This window comes from Xyrauchen texanus, chromosome 39 (genome assembly GCF_025860055.1).
Source record: "Xyrauchen texanus isolate HMW12.3.18 chromosome 39, RBS_HiC_50CHRs, whole genome shotgun sequence".
In the NCBI taxonomy this organism is placed as follows: Eukaryota; Metazoa; Chordata; class Actinopteri; order Cypriniformes; family Catostomidae; genus Xyrauchen; species Xyrauchen texanus.
In genome coordinates, this window is record NC_068314.1 from 16,100,838 (window position 1) to 16,116,520 (window position 15,683).

At 42.3% G+C, this 15,683-nt stretch overlaps 1 pseudogene; it reads right to left on the reverse strand.

The window, feature by feature from the left end:
- Positions 1 to 996: 996 nt before the first annotated feature.
- The window catches only part of LOC127632694 (uncharacterized), a 48,795-nt pseudogene continuing 34,108 nt past the window's right edge, over positions 997 to 15,683 (reverse strand).

Here is a 15,683-nt window from a genome sequence, read left to right on the forward strand (position 1 = left end):
GGAAGACCCCCAAAATTTTAAATGAGCAGATACGGGCTTGAGCTTGACGGAGATCATTGAGATTATTGCGGATGTATGAGTGATATGCTTCGGATGACCAGCGACCTAGCACTCTGATCGTTTCATCTGAGATACCTGTGCTGGCGGCCGTGGTGGCTGCTCCGATCTGGAAGGAATGGATGGAGTAGTGTTCGGGAGATATTCCGGAGACGCTGAGGATATTTTGAAAGTGTTTGTTAAACCAGAATCTTGTAGCCATTTTTTTTTTGTTCTCTGCGAGAAAGAGTGGTTCTTGAGGTAATGAATGGTTGACATATCTGGAAAGAATGTATTTGGAAAGTGGCTCGTATGGACTGAGAAAGGAGTCGAGGCGAAAAATGTAGATGGGGAATGACTCTCCTAGTTGGTCGGTTTTACTTTTCTTCAGCGTGTATATGAGGGAATCTGAAGTATGAGCTGTGATGTCTGAAAGGCTTGGATGAATAGCGGGGTTGAAGGCAGAAGTAGATGGGGCGAATTCCGAGCACCTCAGGAAGCCGAAAAATGCGAGGAGGAACATGGACTCCAGCGTTTTGTCGACCAAAGGACTCAAGTAGCCCGAGCATAGCATGAGGATGCATTGGCTAAGAAGGTCTGAACTTAACGGCAAGCGTTTAGAGAGGGGAACTGGTTCGTGTTTCCGTAGACCTTTAATGGGCATCGACACGTGAGAATGAGAAATGGAGTGGCATGGGTTGCCGGTAGTGAGTTTGTGGATAAAGTTGATTCCGGATAGGTAGGTTTGAATGGAGGATGCACAGATTTTTTGAATGGAATGGGCATGAGTGACAAAGTTGCAAATGGACCAAACCTCTGTCAGTGGAACAGGGAGTCCATAGAAGGTGTGGTATGCCTTGAAACAGTTCCAACCAGTCAGGTAAGCGGAGAGGGTACTCTGAGCGAGGCCGTCGAGGATCGCTCCCCGTGAAGCATTTGAAAGATCTTCCAATTGTGGATTTAGTTGAAGATGGAGGCTGAAAACGGTGGAACTGGCGGGGGATGGATATCTGATTCTGGAGCCAAGGTTCTGAACTTCTGGAAGGAAAAACGAGACAAAGAGTCAGCAATGGTATTGTGGTAGCCAGGAACGTGAGCTGCTCGAATGAGAAACTGGTGTTGGGCGGATATTAGTGTTAATCTGCGAACAAATGGCATGATGGCTTGAGAACGAGATCGGCCTTTATTTATGATTTCGACTACTGCCGAGTTATCGGAGTGAATGAGTATGGAGTGTCTGGACCATTCGTGCCCCCAAAGGATGGCTGCTTTGATGACGGGATACATTTCATAGAGTGCGGATGATGGGGGAACGTCTGATTGTTGGACGAAGCATCTAAACTCGGGCGGCCATTCGGAAGCGAACCAACGACCGCTGTAGTATCCCCCGAAGCCGGTGGAAGGCGCTGCGTCTGTGTACAGCTGAATGTCTTCTGGTTGAGTGATGTAGTCATTATAGAAGAAGGATATGCCGTTCCATGAAGATAGGAACTTTTGCCAGAGTTGCATTTCCATTTTACAAGCTTCGTCCAGAGTGACTTTGTCATGGAGAGAGGGGATTGTTGCTGCTTTTGTTAGGAGATTGGAAAGGAAACATTTTCCTTGGGGAATTATTCTGACGGCGTAGTTAAGGTGACCAAGGAGCGCTAACAGTTGTTGCTTTGTGCACCTGACTGCTAGAAGATAATTTGATAGGAGCAGTGATATGCGATGTATTTTTGTGGGAGGCGGAGATGCTTGGAAGGTGACGGAGTCTAAAGTGATACCTAGAAACTCGATAGAAGTGTGTGGCCCTGAGGTTTTCTCTTTTGACAGGGGAACGCCAAGTTCCTAAAAGACTTTGATGAGGGTGGAAAGCCCTGAGTGGGGAGGTGCTGATGGGGGTGTGATGATGAGGAAGTCATCGAGAAGATTGAGGACGTAGGGAAGCTTGTAGTTATTGATGAGGATCCAGCATAAGGCCTCTGAGAGGGAGTCGAAGATCTTGGGGCTGCTTCTACAGCCGAAGGCAAGGCGAACTGCAAAATAATAGGCTCCTTTCCAGAATATTCCAAAGTAACGCCAGAAATCTGGGTGAATGGGCATGACTTTGAAAGTGTTGGTGATGTCTGTTTAGAGAGCCATTCTCCGTGGCCTGCCTTGCGGATGAGAGTGATGGCGTGGTCGATGGTTGCATGTTGCATAGAGAAGTCGGGGGCTGGAATGATGCTATTAATACTAGGAACGTTAGTGTCGTGGGGGGAAGAGAGATCGATGATTAATCTCTTTTTTCCGGATTATTTCCTAGTGGTGATGCCAATGGGGCTAACGTGGAATGGAGAAAATGGAGGCTCTTTGAATGGGCCTATCATGAAACCTTGGACTTCTTTGGCTATTAGTGTGCCAACGGTGTCTGACTCAGAGAGTGCGGACTGCAGGTTATGTGGGGAACAAAAATTTTCTGGATGTATTTCTATACCTGGATGGAAACCGTTTTTGAACCCATTGGTAAGGAAGTCGACAAACTCTCTGTCGGGGTGATCCAGTAAGGCGGTGGCTAGGGCTTTTACCTTAACTGGTGTACTGAGATACTTAAGTAGTCAGTCTGGTAGAGCGGTTGGGTTGTGGGGGCAAGAGTTCCTTGCGTGGGCACTGCCGCAGAAGGAGCAGGTGTGAAGGAGTCTGCAGTTGGAAAGGGAGCAGCCAAGGTGGTTGAAGTTGTTACATACCATTCTGCCTCCTTGATAGAGGATTGGTCATCCTCCTTTGTCGATGCTTTTGGGTAAGGGAACGTGAGCTGTGGGGCATATATTGAGGGGTTTTGGAATAATGGGAGGAGGTGGGGCTGCTGTAGATAGTCGGATGAGTACCGAGTTTTTGCGTGCTGAGGAGGGTTGAAAGTGGAAGGTGGTGATGACAGTGCACGCTGAGGCTGGATGTGATGGTGCTCCGCAGAGCTCGCAGGAGAGTGAAGTGCGGGCTGTGAAAATGCGGCAGTATCTCAAAATCTCATTGGGTAAAATTCATTGGGTAAATATCAAATATTACACAAGATGCTTATAAATTGTTTTAAATATGTGTTGAGAAGAGTTGTGGGTAAATATTGAGGGTTTGTTATGGGTTATTTTTGAAGGATGCATATGGATTGCATGTTGTTGATCTGCTGTTTAATCATGTTTGCTACACATGTGCAAAAACTGGGTATGTAAATTTAGTATTAATCATATCTTATTTAATGATTTATAGCCCAGAGTGTTTTCCAAATAAGTGTAAAACTTGATATGTGTTAAAAATGAGAATTATGTTGTTTTAAGCTGTCCTTAAAGCCTAGATAAAAATGTTTGTTATTTAACCATGTGTTAAATGCAAAAAATACTGAAAGAGTTTAAGCATGTGTTAAAGGGCACCTATTATGGAATTTTGAAAATTACCTTTCATGTAGTGTGTAACATAGATTTAAGTGAACAAAAACATCCTGCAAAGTTTTATATATGAAAGTTCACCGTAAAAAAGTAGGAGTCGACTCTGAGTCAATTTAATGAATCGTTTTTCCAATGAGTCATTTTCCTTTTCGTTGTGACGTCAAGACGAAAAATTATCAAATTGGCCGCGCCCACTCATTGCGCGCGCAGACACCAGGGAAAACTTGAAAACATCATGTCGACAACAAGACGCTGTGTTCTGAAGTGCATATCAAAAGCGACCTTTTTTTCACTGCCCAGGGACGAGCATGTGAAGAATCAGTGGCTATATTTACAACTATACCACACAAGTATAGCCCGAACCTTGTGCTGTGTTCGCGTCATTTTAATGACGATTGCTTTATGAACATGAATGCTTTCAAGTGTGGATTCGCGAGCCGATTGATACTGAAGGAAGGTTCAGTACCAAGTTTATTTGGATCAGCTTCCTCCTCCGAATCACAACCTGTAAGTATTATTAATAGTTGTTGCTTTTATGTGTTTTTGGCATGCTTAATAAGTATGTGTGTGTGTTGTGTAAGTTACGCTCAATGCAGCTTCTAGGTCTCCAATGTCAATTTCTTTGAAATATGTGAAATGTTTGTCGATGTTATTGGAGTTGTCATAAAGAATAGAGCAATAACTTGTAGTAATGCAGTGCTTTACCAATATGTTTATGCGTTGGGCTAACGCAAACAATAACTGATTGGGTATTTACCACCAAACTTTGGGCTATGATCGCTAACATAAATCAACTCAAATTCCTTCTCTGATTTAGATTTTTTTACTACAAAGCGGTGATGGCCGTTCCGTTTCCGACAATCTCTGCACAGAGTATACCAATCACAACTGACTGGGTCATCTGACCAATCACCGCAGATTAGCATCACGCAAAGGAGGGGTTTGGAAAAATGAGTCGTTGAACGAATCATTTGGGAGTCGGTGAGCAAATCAGGTAAACATAAATGCATATTATAAGACAACAAATGTATTTTTTGTCATTGCATGCATGTAAAACTGTTGTTGGGGACTCCCAAAACAATATTATGAACATTTTAAATGCCATAATAGGTGCCCTTTAAATGCAAAAAATACTGAAAGAGTTTAAGCATTAAATGCATAACATGCTGTGAATGATATAAGCATGTATTAAGTATGTATGCTGAAGCATATGGGTAGACTAACGCCTTGGTTGTATTTTATTTTGACATTAGCCTCTACCGTAATTCATTGTACCTTTTTTCATTACCATATTTCAAGGACAAAGACACAATTGTTATATTATATATATATATATATATATATATATATATATATATATATATATATATATATATATATATACAACACCTGACATTTCAGCACTCCCACCCCAAAACATCTTTCTGTGCCCCGGTTTCAATGTAAATTCAAGCATTACTTATCAAAGTCTTTTTAAGCCATAATGTTCTGAGCTACAGTATGCAATCAACTTTTGTATAATTTTATAGCTCTTTACTCTTACTGTCCTTCATCAATTATGTCATGCTTATTTTTATTTCTCTTAAGGAATTTTTAGAGAAACACCTGAAATAAAGTTGTATCTTGGGCTCTGAAAGAGCAACCTCTGAGCAATAACATTTTCCTCTAGGCTCTTTAAGCATCTTTAATATAATCTATCATTGTACTGTACAGTACCATTAAAATCTCTCATACTGTTACTAGTATTACAAGATCAGGTGCTTTTCGATGATATGTGGATGTTTGTAAGGCATGTATGATTATTGGACATGGGCCAGCCTGTATTAAAAAAACTGCCAGGTTGATTATTGGACAATAGAACCAGACACCATTTTATGAGAACAGGCTTGTACAGTTTGGAACCATATGTGAGTATTACATTTTAGCAGTGCAAGTTGTATTTTTAAGATTTGGGATTTTCTCCGCAAATGTCTTCTCAAGTCAACATCTACACCCACTTCCTTCTTGCATTCTGACAGTGATTGTTATAGACATCCATTCATCATTTCTCTGTATCACAAGGTCTGGCTGTCACAGATCAGGTGCTTTATCATGTGCTGACAGCCGCTTGTTATAGAGTTATTTCAGTTTGGGAGGAGGTGTGGCATGCTTGTTTGCTTGACTGCAGTGTCATAACTGGGTTTCGCCATCTGGTAATGCAGCACTGAAGCTCGGGACCGGAGGAATTTTGGCAGACGTGAAAACAGCCTGAAGAAATCACAAACCTATCAACCATTGATTAGATCTTTATAGATTGCAACTGCAATAAAACCTGCAGTTTATTAAAGGATCCAGACTTCTGAGGTGAAGGATGGCAAACTCCACTCAAGTGGAGCCACAGTAGCGTTCATTTCATTTAAAAGTATCGGAAACTAATGAGCAACCTCAAATGTCTGCTCAACCATTGTATATAGTTTGGTTTTGTATCATACTTCTCTTTTCATCTTTTTTTCTTCATAAAAATGTCCTATATACAAAACATATAAGTATTAGGGATTTCACATATAATGTTGTTTGTATGTAATACCGAAACAGAAGGATTAAGGCATTTAGAAATCAGTTTGATTAAATACTGAGAGACCATCTTGATTAATGATGGAAATGTCAGTGTACAGAATACAAAGATGGAGAGTATGTAGGTATTGGCTTGGGAAAAGTTAAGATTAAAATAAATAACAAAATTAGAGTGAGTTAAGAGAGAACAGAGTATAGCGAGATCACAGTGAGTATGATGAGATCAGATTAAGTATGGAGAGATCAAGGTGTTTATGGTCAGATCAGAATGAGTATGGAACGATCAAAATAAGCATGGAGTTTAGTGCGAGAAGGGATAGAGTGAGTAAAGTGAGATCAGACTGTGAGTATATAGAGACTACAGTGAGCATAGATAAATCAGACTGAGTATGGAGAGAGCAGAATGAGTATGTGGAGATCAGAGTAAGTATGGAGAGACAAAGTGAGAATGGTGAGATCAGAACGAGTTTAGCAAGACAGTGAGTACGGTGAGATCAGAATGATTATGGAAAGATCTGAGTGAGTATAAAGAGATCCGAGTAAGTATGAGAGATCCAAATGAGCATAGAGAGCAGAATGAATATGAAGAGATCAGAGTGAGTATAGTGAGATCAGACTGTACTCATAGAGAAATGGAGTTCTTAAACGAACGTTCGGGAGAAGCATGTTCATCTAAGCTGCCAATCAACCTGCAGGCTGCGGAGTATATAAGCCACCACTTACCTCACTCTAGCCACAGTCGTCCTTGCATCCCTCCACCTCCCAGTTGCCATCCTCAATCTTCATAGAATTGCCACATACGTTTACCCTTTATCACTCAAATATTATATGGCCAGGCGCACTCGTGAAACCAGTGTGAGCATGTAGAAATCAGAGTGAGCATGGAACGATCAGACAGACTGTGGAGAGATCTGTCAGTGAACATAGAGAGACCAGAGTGAGTATGGTGAGATCAAAATGAGTGTGGAGAGATCGCAATAAGAATAGTGAGATCAAAATGAGTATGGAGAGATCAGAGTGAGAATAGTGAGATCAGAATGATTGTGGAAAGATCAGACTGAGTATGGGGAGATCAGAATGAGTATAGAAAGATCATAGTCAGTATGGAGATATAAGAATAAGCATAGTGAGATAAGAGTGAGTGTGGAGAGACCAGAGTGAGCCTGTAGTAATGTGAGTGAGTACGGTGAGATAAAAAATAAAGTAGAAAGAGGTTGTCAGAATGTGTATGGAGAGATCAGTATGAGTGTGGAGAGATCAGAGTGAGTATAGTGAGATCAGTCTGAATGAGTGTGTAGAGACCAAGGTGAGCATGGAAAAATCAGAGTGAGAATGGAGACACGAGAGTGAGCACTGAGAAATCATTGCAAGTATGGAAAGATCAGAGTGAGTATGGTGAGATCAAAATGAGTATGGAGAGACAGAGTGAGTATGGAAAGATAAAAAAGAGCATGGAGTAATCATGTGTGAGCATGGAAAGATCAGAGTGACAATTGAGAAACTGAGTGAGTATCATTAGATCATGAGTATGGAAAGATCAGAGTTAGAATGGAGACACGAGAGTGAGCACTGAGAAATCATTGCAAGTATGGAAAGATCAGAGTGAGTATGGAGATTTTAGAACAAGTATACAGAGAGAGGAGAGATTAGTAAAAGTATGGAGAGATCAGCTGCAGTATGGGAGATCAGACCAGAAAAAGGAACATAAAGAGATCAGCATTTATATGGAGTGATTAGTGTAATAATAATAATAAAAATAAAAAAAGCCTGATATGCATTGATTAGTCTCAGAAGACAAATATAATTGTGTTATGTAATTATCAATTCACACTGCTGCTAATCAGTTTCTTAGTTCTTGAATCACAGCTGCATACTGTACTGATCATGGATTCAGCATTCTGGGATGGAGTGAGCATTGTATTGGAGTCTTTTACTACTTTCTATAGACCATATGGCATCGCTAATGCATCACATTTCTCTGATGCTCCAAAAACAAATATTTCAGGAAAAAAATGACAAATAAGTTACATTATTTAATACCTTTAATTTGAAAGGTCCTTCAAGAGTCAACCATGCGCACAATTACACCTAAAAACACTAACAACCTATCAGAATTAAAACTTGCTCTGTTTCTCACTCTCACCTATCATATCGCTTCTGAAGACATTGATTTAACCACTGGAGTCTTAGGGATACATTTTTGTGCTGCCTTTATGTGCTTTTTTGACCCTCTGAGTTCTGGTCACCATTCACTTGCAGTATTTGGACCAACAGAGCTGAGATATTCTTCTAAAACATTTTGTTTGTGTTCTGCAGATAAAAAGATGGATGGCATGAGAGTAAATTATGAAAGAATTTTCATTTTTGGGTGAACTATCCCTTTAAAACAACAAGGCAAAAGTGAGCAAATAGACCATGCTATCTGTGGGTGTAGTTCATTCTTACTGAATTCCCCTAACGACACTGACCAAGTCATGGTGATTGCAGAGAGGAATGAGAGTGAGAGAGAGCGAAGGATGAAATGTTTCTGAGTTGAGTGATGGCAAGGAAATGCAGCTGGGCTCCAGGGACCTGTTGCGAGACTTCATGATGTTTCGGGCTCCCAGTCACCTGAGCTTGGCTTCTGTCTGATACTAGAGAACTTTGCTGACAAGCAGTCACTCAAAGGTGCAACCAAGCCTGTCAACATCGGCCCGAAGGCCAGCTATACAGATAATATTCATTCCGAAAGGCCCCGGCATGCTTTTGTCAATAGGGTAATTATTGTAACTGGATACATACATATGTTTAATGCTGGTTTTATTACAAATTGAGGGTGAAATTTCTGGAAAAGGAGGGGAAAGGCTTTCATAGTATTTCTGAAAAATTTGTCAAATAATTTGTGGGCTTTCTGCTTGCTGACATGTATAGGGAGCTTTTACTGACAGAATGAAAATCCACTGAAATCCACTGACTGGCCAAAAAAAAAGAAAAGTCACTGTTTGGATTTAACCCTTTCATACATACCATCCCACATGTGTTGTAATAACTTGGCCCCGCAGAGTAGCGTCACATCTATGTGTTTCTGCAACAGCTAGTTAGATTAAAAGCTACCAGATTCAAAATTCAAATCGGCTTTTGCACCTACACAGGCTGCGTTGCTCAAGCACCTGTAATTTATATTCTCTCAAACCGTTACTCATACAATCTTTCAAAGTGCATAATAAATGTATTTTTTATACATACTGTACATCTAACTTGTTATCAAAGGACCACGATAAAAAGTTTACAGCTCTTATACGCACAATCAATACATCAAACACAATCTTCTTCTGATGCATGCTGACATTTGTTTACATTAGTAGCGGATGTCATTCGTCAAACAAACAGTTTCTCAAAGAGTCTTCAAGCACATAATATGTTAATTTTATGTAATAAACAGCCTAATTGTAACCAAGGTACCACAATAACAGTTCCTAGCTTGTATATGCACAGCCATCATATCTACATTTTATCTTCCCATGCATGCAACCATGTCTACTTATTATGTGTAGATGCGTTTTCATTCACACAAACAGCATCTCAAACAGTCTTTAGGCATATAATACTTTTTTTCTGAAACAGAAAGCCAAACTATCACAAAAGCACCACGATAACAGATTAAAACTAATGTGCTCAGTGTAAACATGCCGATTGAGTGTGATTATACGATGCAGTCAAGTCTGTTTACATTAGCGCTTGTCACACACACACATACACACACACACACTCACACGAGTGCACGTTGGTGGGGCTATCCTTTTGAGGGCTCTCTATAGACATAATAATTTTTATATTGTACGAACTATAGATTCTATCCCCTGATCCTATCACTAAACCTAACCCTCACAAAAAAACTTTCAGCATTGTGCACGTTGAGGCCACGTGAAGTGTTGAACGCCCACTGGCAGGAGGTCACGAGACAGATCCAACAGGTGACATGGGTCTACTGACTGAGATGACTGGCTGATGCACCACCTGTGACCCTACTGTTCCAACTTGCTGTGCTTTAGCCACCGGCACTCTGCTCGTTGTTGTGAGCATTGCTCCTCTGCCCTCTGTTGTTGTTGGAGGGCAACTGCCTCCAATAGGCCAGTAGCTTCCTTTACGAGCCTCCTCCAAAGAGGCTCCTCACAGTCCACTCAGCTCCACATCCTCCTGTACCACATCACTCCATCTCTTCTCCAGCCTGTGCCATGCCCGCTTAGCCCACTCTATCTGGCCGAACAAAAGCTATTTAGGCATGCGGTGGCCGGACATGCGGGCTACATGACCCAGCCAACGCAACCTTGCCTGCCGGAGGAGCTCACCAACTTTGTCCACATCTTTCAAAGATTTGTGAGCTCCTCACACAATCCAGCCTGGTTAAACCCAGGATGGATCTTAGGCAGACCAGTCTAAATGTTTCTAACTGGCAAAGATGTTCCTTTAGGGGAGTCCACGTTTCACAAGTGTAGAGAAGGGAGGGAATGACCGTGGCCGAGAATACCTGAAGCTTTGTGCGGATCGACAAACCGGGTAGCTTCCACACAGCGTTACGCAACCAATGAAAAGATAATGCTGCTTGACTGATTCGGAGTGAGAACTCTGCTGTCAAACCGGAGCCGGTCATAAACATACTGCCCAGGTATGGGAAACACTCAACTCTCTCCACAACTGCCCTATCACCAATTGGGAGCTGTGGGGGTGGAGTGTCCGATGGTACACAATGGTACCCAGGCAGGTGCTTAGTTTTGGTTGGGCTAATGGTAAGGCCCCATCTCTTAGTGGCAAGCTCCAGGTTCATCAGCAGCACCTCCAACTCCTCCTCAGCAATCACCAGCAATCACCAGATCATCAGCATACATAATGTGGTTGACCAATAGGGAGCCATCCCTTGACCGCAACCAGGCATCGATCAACCTCCCATTATATCTGTACCAGATGGAAATTCCTCTAGTACAACCATCGAAGGCTTCACAAACTACGCGGTCAAAATAGATATTAAATAATGTGGGAGCCAGAGGACATCCCTGTTGCACTCCAAGGTGAACAGGGAATGGCTCCGACTCCCAGCCACGTAGTTTTACCTGGGCCCGCCCGCCATCATGAAGGTCCTTAATAATCACAAGCAGCGGGTCTGGGACTCCGAAAGCACGAAGAACAACCCAGAGTCCAGGCCTACTGATGGTATCATAGGCCTTGACCAGGTCAATAAAGAAGAGATGTGGGTCTTGTTGGAATTCCCTACACCTCTGCTGTAGCAGACGGACAGAAAATATGGCATCTGTGCAAGACCGCCCTTTCCTGAAATCACACTGGGACTCCGCAAGCCTCTCCTCAGCATGCTTGGCAAGGCGATGTTGAATAATCCTTGGCAGAACCTTTCCCGGAACGCTGAGGAGCGAGATGCCCCTATAGTTGTTGCAATCCGTGCGGTCCCCCTTTTTAAAGAGAGGGACCACCAGGGCATCCTTCCAATCCTGCGGAAACCAGCCAGTGGTCCAGACTGTTGTTATGATGTCATGTAGGGCACAAATCTGTGTCTGTGCCATCCTCCCTTAGCTTTTTTCTTGGTTGATCATCTCTGGCCGGTGCCTTTCCTGGTCTTAGGTTCCGGATTGCCCTCAGAACTTCCTCCAAAGATGGTACCTCAGCCAGCCACCCATAGGGAGTGACTTCTTCCACAGCCCCAGTAGGGTCATCTCCACTTTGTCCCACAATGTCTTCCAGGCTGAGGGACTTCCCCTCCCCCAGAACCTCACAGAAATGCTCAGAAAATCTGCAAACCTGTTCCTGGGGTTCAGAGATTGGATCACCGTTCTTCCCCTAATGATGGTAATAGGTGTGGCGCTGCAAGTAACTTTTTTTTATAGAATTAAAGAGCGATTTTTGCAATTTCATAGTGGGCCACCAAGGCAGACTCCATCTCCACACCAACCTGCGACCAACAACCATCCTTGCAGTGCCTCACGGCTCTCCGAACCTCTGAGCGAAGGCTGCGATAAGCCTCCTCATTCTCTGATGTGGGATGCTGTAGATGATGAGAGTTGGCCTGTTGCTTTTTCTCAGCCAGCCTGAACACCTCCTTCATCAGCCAGGGTCTCTGAGGAGGCCTGGACCATGTGCCCAAAACTGCCATTGCAGTTACATCAGCCACAGTCCTAAACCTCACCCATTTCCCTTCGACATCCGGAGGAGTGGGGGACGATGCCAACCCCAGCTGCAAGCAATGCTGAAATTCTTGCTTGCAACTTTCATCAGCTAGCTTCATTCTTTTGTTCAGAAGAAGAGCCACTCCCTGTTGTTTGGCAGTCTCCTGCCCCGAGTAGAGGACAGTCAATAGTGCCTAATAGTGGCAGGAGCCAGAGCTGGTCCACCGGACCTCCTGAACACCACAGAGATCCAAGCAGTACTGGTCCAGCTCCCGACAGAGGAGTGGCAGCCTCTCCTCCACTGTGAGCATTCGAACATTCCACATGGCCATCCTTAGTGGCTTTTTGTTGTTTCTGGAAGAGCCCAGAGGGAAAGGATTCAGTCACCTGGCTCTGCCAGATGGAGTTTGGAAAAGAGACATCATAGACACCTGTCCTCCCAGGGCCTCTGTTACTAGCTTAATTAAAGTATTAATACGTGATTTAGTGCTAATCATTTGAGGGTGAAGGGGTTGCCAGCCCCTCGCACCCATCCAGAACCCCCGCTGTGGTGGCTACAATGCACCATGACAAACGGGGAGGGGACAGTCTCTATTGGCCCTCCCCCCATTGGCACTGCCCACAACGTTGCCCGTCCGGCATCACGCAGAGGTAGGGGGTTGTTTTGCCGGACACACACACACACACACACACACACACACACACACACACACACACACACACAATGTCTGAGAAGTCAAAAAGAACATATAGGGAAACTGGACTGCTGATATTATACGTTTGTTTGTTTTTTACAGCTATAAAATAAAACAAATACAGTACAACAGGCATAACCCATTGATTCACATGTTTACTATATTATATACAAGATTGTATAATGACAAGAAAAAAAAAATAAAGATAAAAAATACTCCTCTTCACTCTGCCCAGCTCTACCAGCTGTGCAGTGTCACTTGCAAAAATAACTCACTCCAGCGGGCACTGCAGGGAAATTTAGACCCTACTCATGAAAAGGTTAAATAAGCATATACTTAAGAGCCTGTGATTGGATCATTATTGAAATGATTAATATGTATCAGCTGGCAAAAATTATTTTAACCCTAACTGATGCAGTGTGCTGTTTCTAATTTCTTAAACAGCCATGTCAGAAGACGTATTCCATGGTCGTGGAAAAGATGTTTCAGAAGGGGCAAATTATTTGCCTCCATCAAGCAAAAAAAACAACTAAGGAGATTGCTGAAATCACTTGAATTTGGTTAAGAACTAACCAACACATTATTAAAAACTGGAAGGATAGTGGTGAATGGTCAACTTCATGGAAGAAATGAGGTTGGAAAAAATCTTGAATGATCATGATCGGAGATCACTAACACGCTTGGTGAAGTCACATTGAAAAAAAAACATCAGTAGAACTCATGGCTCTGTATAATAGTTAGAGTAAAAGCATTTCCAAATGCACAATTTGACGAGAATTTACAGTATTGGGACTAAACTGCTATGTGGCCACAAGAAAGCCACTCGTTATTGAAGATAATCAGAAAAAAACAACTTCAATTTGCTTGGGAGCATAAAGATTGGACTGTGCAGCAATGCAAAAAGGTAATGTGGCCTGATGAGTCCAGATTTACCCTAGGCCAAAGCCCTGGGCGTGTCAGGGTATGAAGGGAAGCGCATGAAGCGATGCACCGTGCATAGTGCCAAATGTACAAGCCTCTGGAAGCAGAGTTATGATCTAGGGTTGCTTCAATTGGTCTGGTCTAGGTCTAGGTCCAGCAATGCTATGCAGCAATAAAATTAAGTCAGCTGACCAAGTTATACCATCAATGGATTTTTTTCTTCCCTGATGGCACGGACATATTCCAGGATGAATTCATCAGGCTCAAATTGTGAAAGAGTGGTTCAGGGATCATGAGGAATCATATTCACACATGAACTGGCCACCACAGATTCCTGAACTTAACCTCATTGAAAGTCTTTGGAATGTGCTGGAGAAGACTTTGCAGAGTGATTCGACTCTCCCGTCATCAATACAAGATATCGGATAAAAATGTATGCAATTTTGGATGGAAATAAATGTTGTGACGTTGCATAAGGTTGTCAGTACAATGCCACAATGAATATGTCCCATAATCGAAGCTAAAGGCGGTACAACAAAATATTAGAGTATGCAACTTTTTTTTGGCCAGGCAGTGTATGCACATTGCCAAAGGAATGACATTTATTGGCTCTTGGCTTCACATTCAGCTTTGCAGTTTCACCTATCTGCAATATAAAGTTCTTTGGAAATACTATGGCAATGGTGTTCTACGTCAAAAGCATAGGCCATTCTGTGAGAGCTAATGTATTCTGCAGACAGTCAAGCAAGAAGGAAAGAAAATATATTCCCTCACATTTACTTTATTAACACTTATATCTTTTCAGATTTCAATGAAATTCTGAAAGTATTAAATGCATGGTGATAGGTTTACCCTCAGACATCGGTTCAGAAGTAACTGCGTTAAGGAACTTCTGACAGTGTGAGACAGATAGCAGAATGTGGTTTGAGATGCATACAAGATATCACTCGGCCAAATGTAAGTGTATAGTGTGTTAAGGCCACATACTGTACATACACATTGTATCATCCAACAGAAGTTTGAGAGACCCACAATCCAAATGTGAGCAATCGATCATGGACCAATCAACCACAAAATGTATAAAATTATCCAAATTATCTAGATTACACTCACAAGCACTATATTAAGAACACCATGGTCCTAAAGTGCCTAACATGGTCTTCTGCTGTTGTAGCCTATCCCCTTCAAGGTTGGACATGTTGTGCAATCCCAGATGCTATTCTGCTCACTATAATTGTTCAGAGGGATTATCTGAGTTGCTGTAGCCTTTCTATTAGCTCGAACCAGTCTGGTCATTCTCCGTTGACCTCTTTCATCAACAAGGCGTTCCCATCACTGGATGTTTATTTATTTTTTGGCACCATTCTGAGTAAAATCTAGAGACTGTTGTATGTGAAAATCCCAGGAAATCAGCAGTTACAGAAATACTTAAACCAGCCCGTCTGGCACCAACAATCATACCACTGTCGCAATCACTGAGATCACATTTTCCCCATTCTGATGGTTGATGTGAACATCTGAAGCTCCTGACACATATCTGAATGATTTTATGCATTTCACTTCTGCTACACGATTGGCTGATAGATAGTTGCAAGTAAGTGTTCAGGTGTACCTAATAAAGTACACAGTGAATGTCATTAAATCAAACAGAATGAATTGAACCTCATTACATTTGCATACTGTATAATCCCGGGAATAGTAGATCAGATGTACATTATATTCATTTTGCAGAGACACAGTTATGTGGCGGTATGTACAGTAAATTGAAAGGGTGTTCAATCAATATGCATGAAGTGACTTGAAAATCAGAATGTCACCATGACAAATCCCAACACATTCCATCAAATCCCACATACTGTAAGTAAATGAACTAGAAATAACTTATTGTTATGTCACTTGCCACATGTGTTTCTCTAAAGACAAAT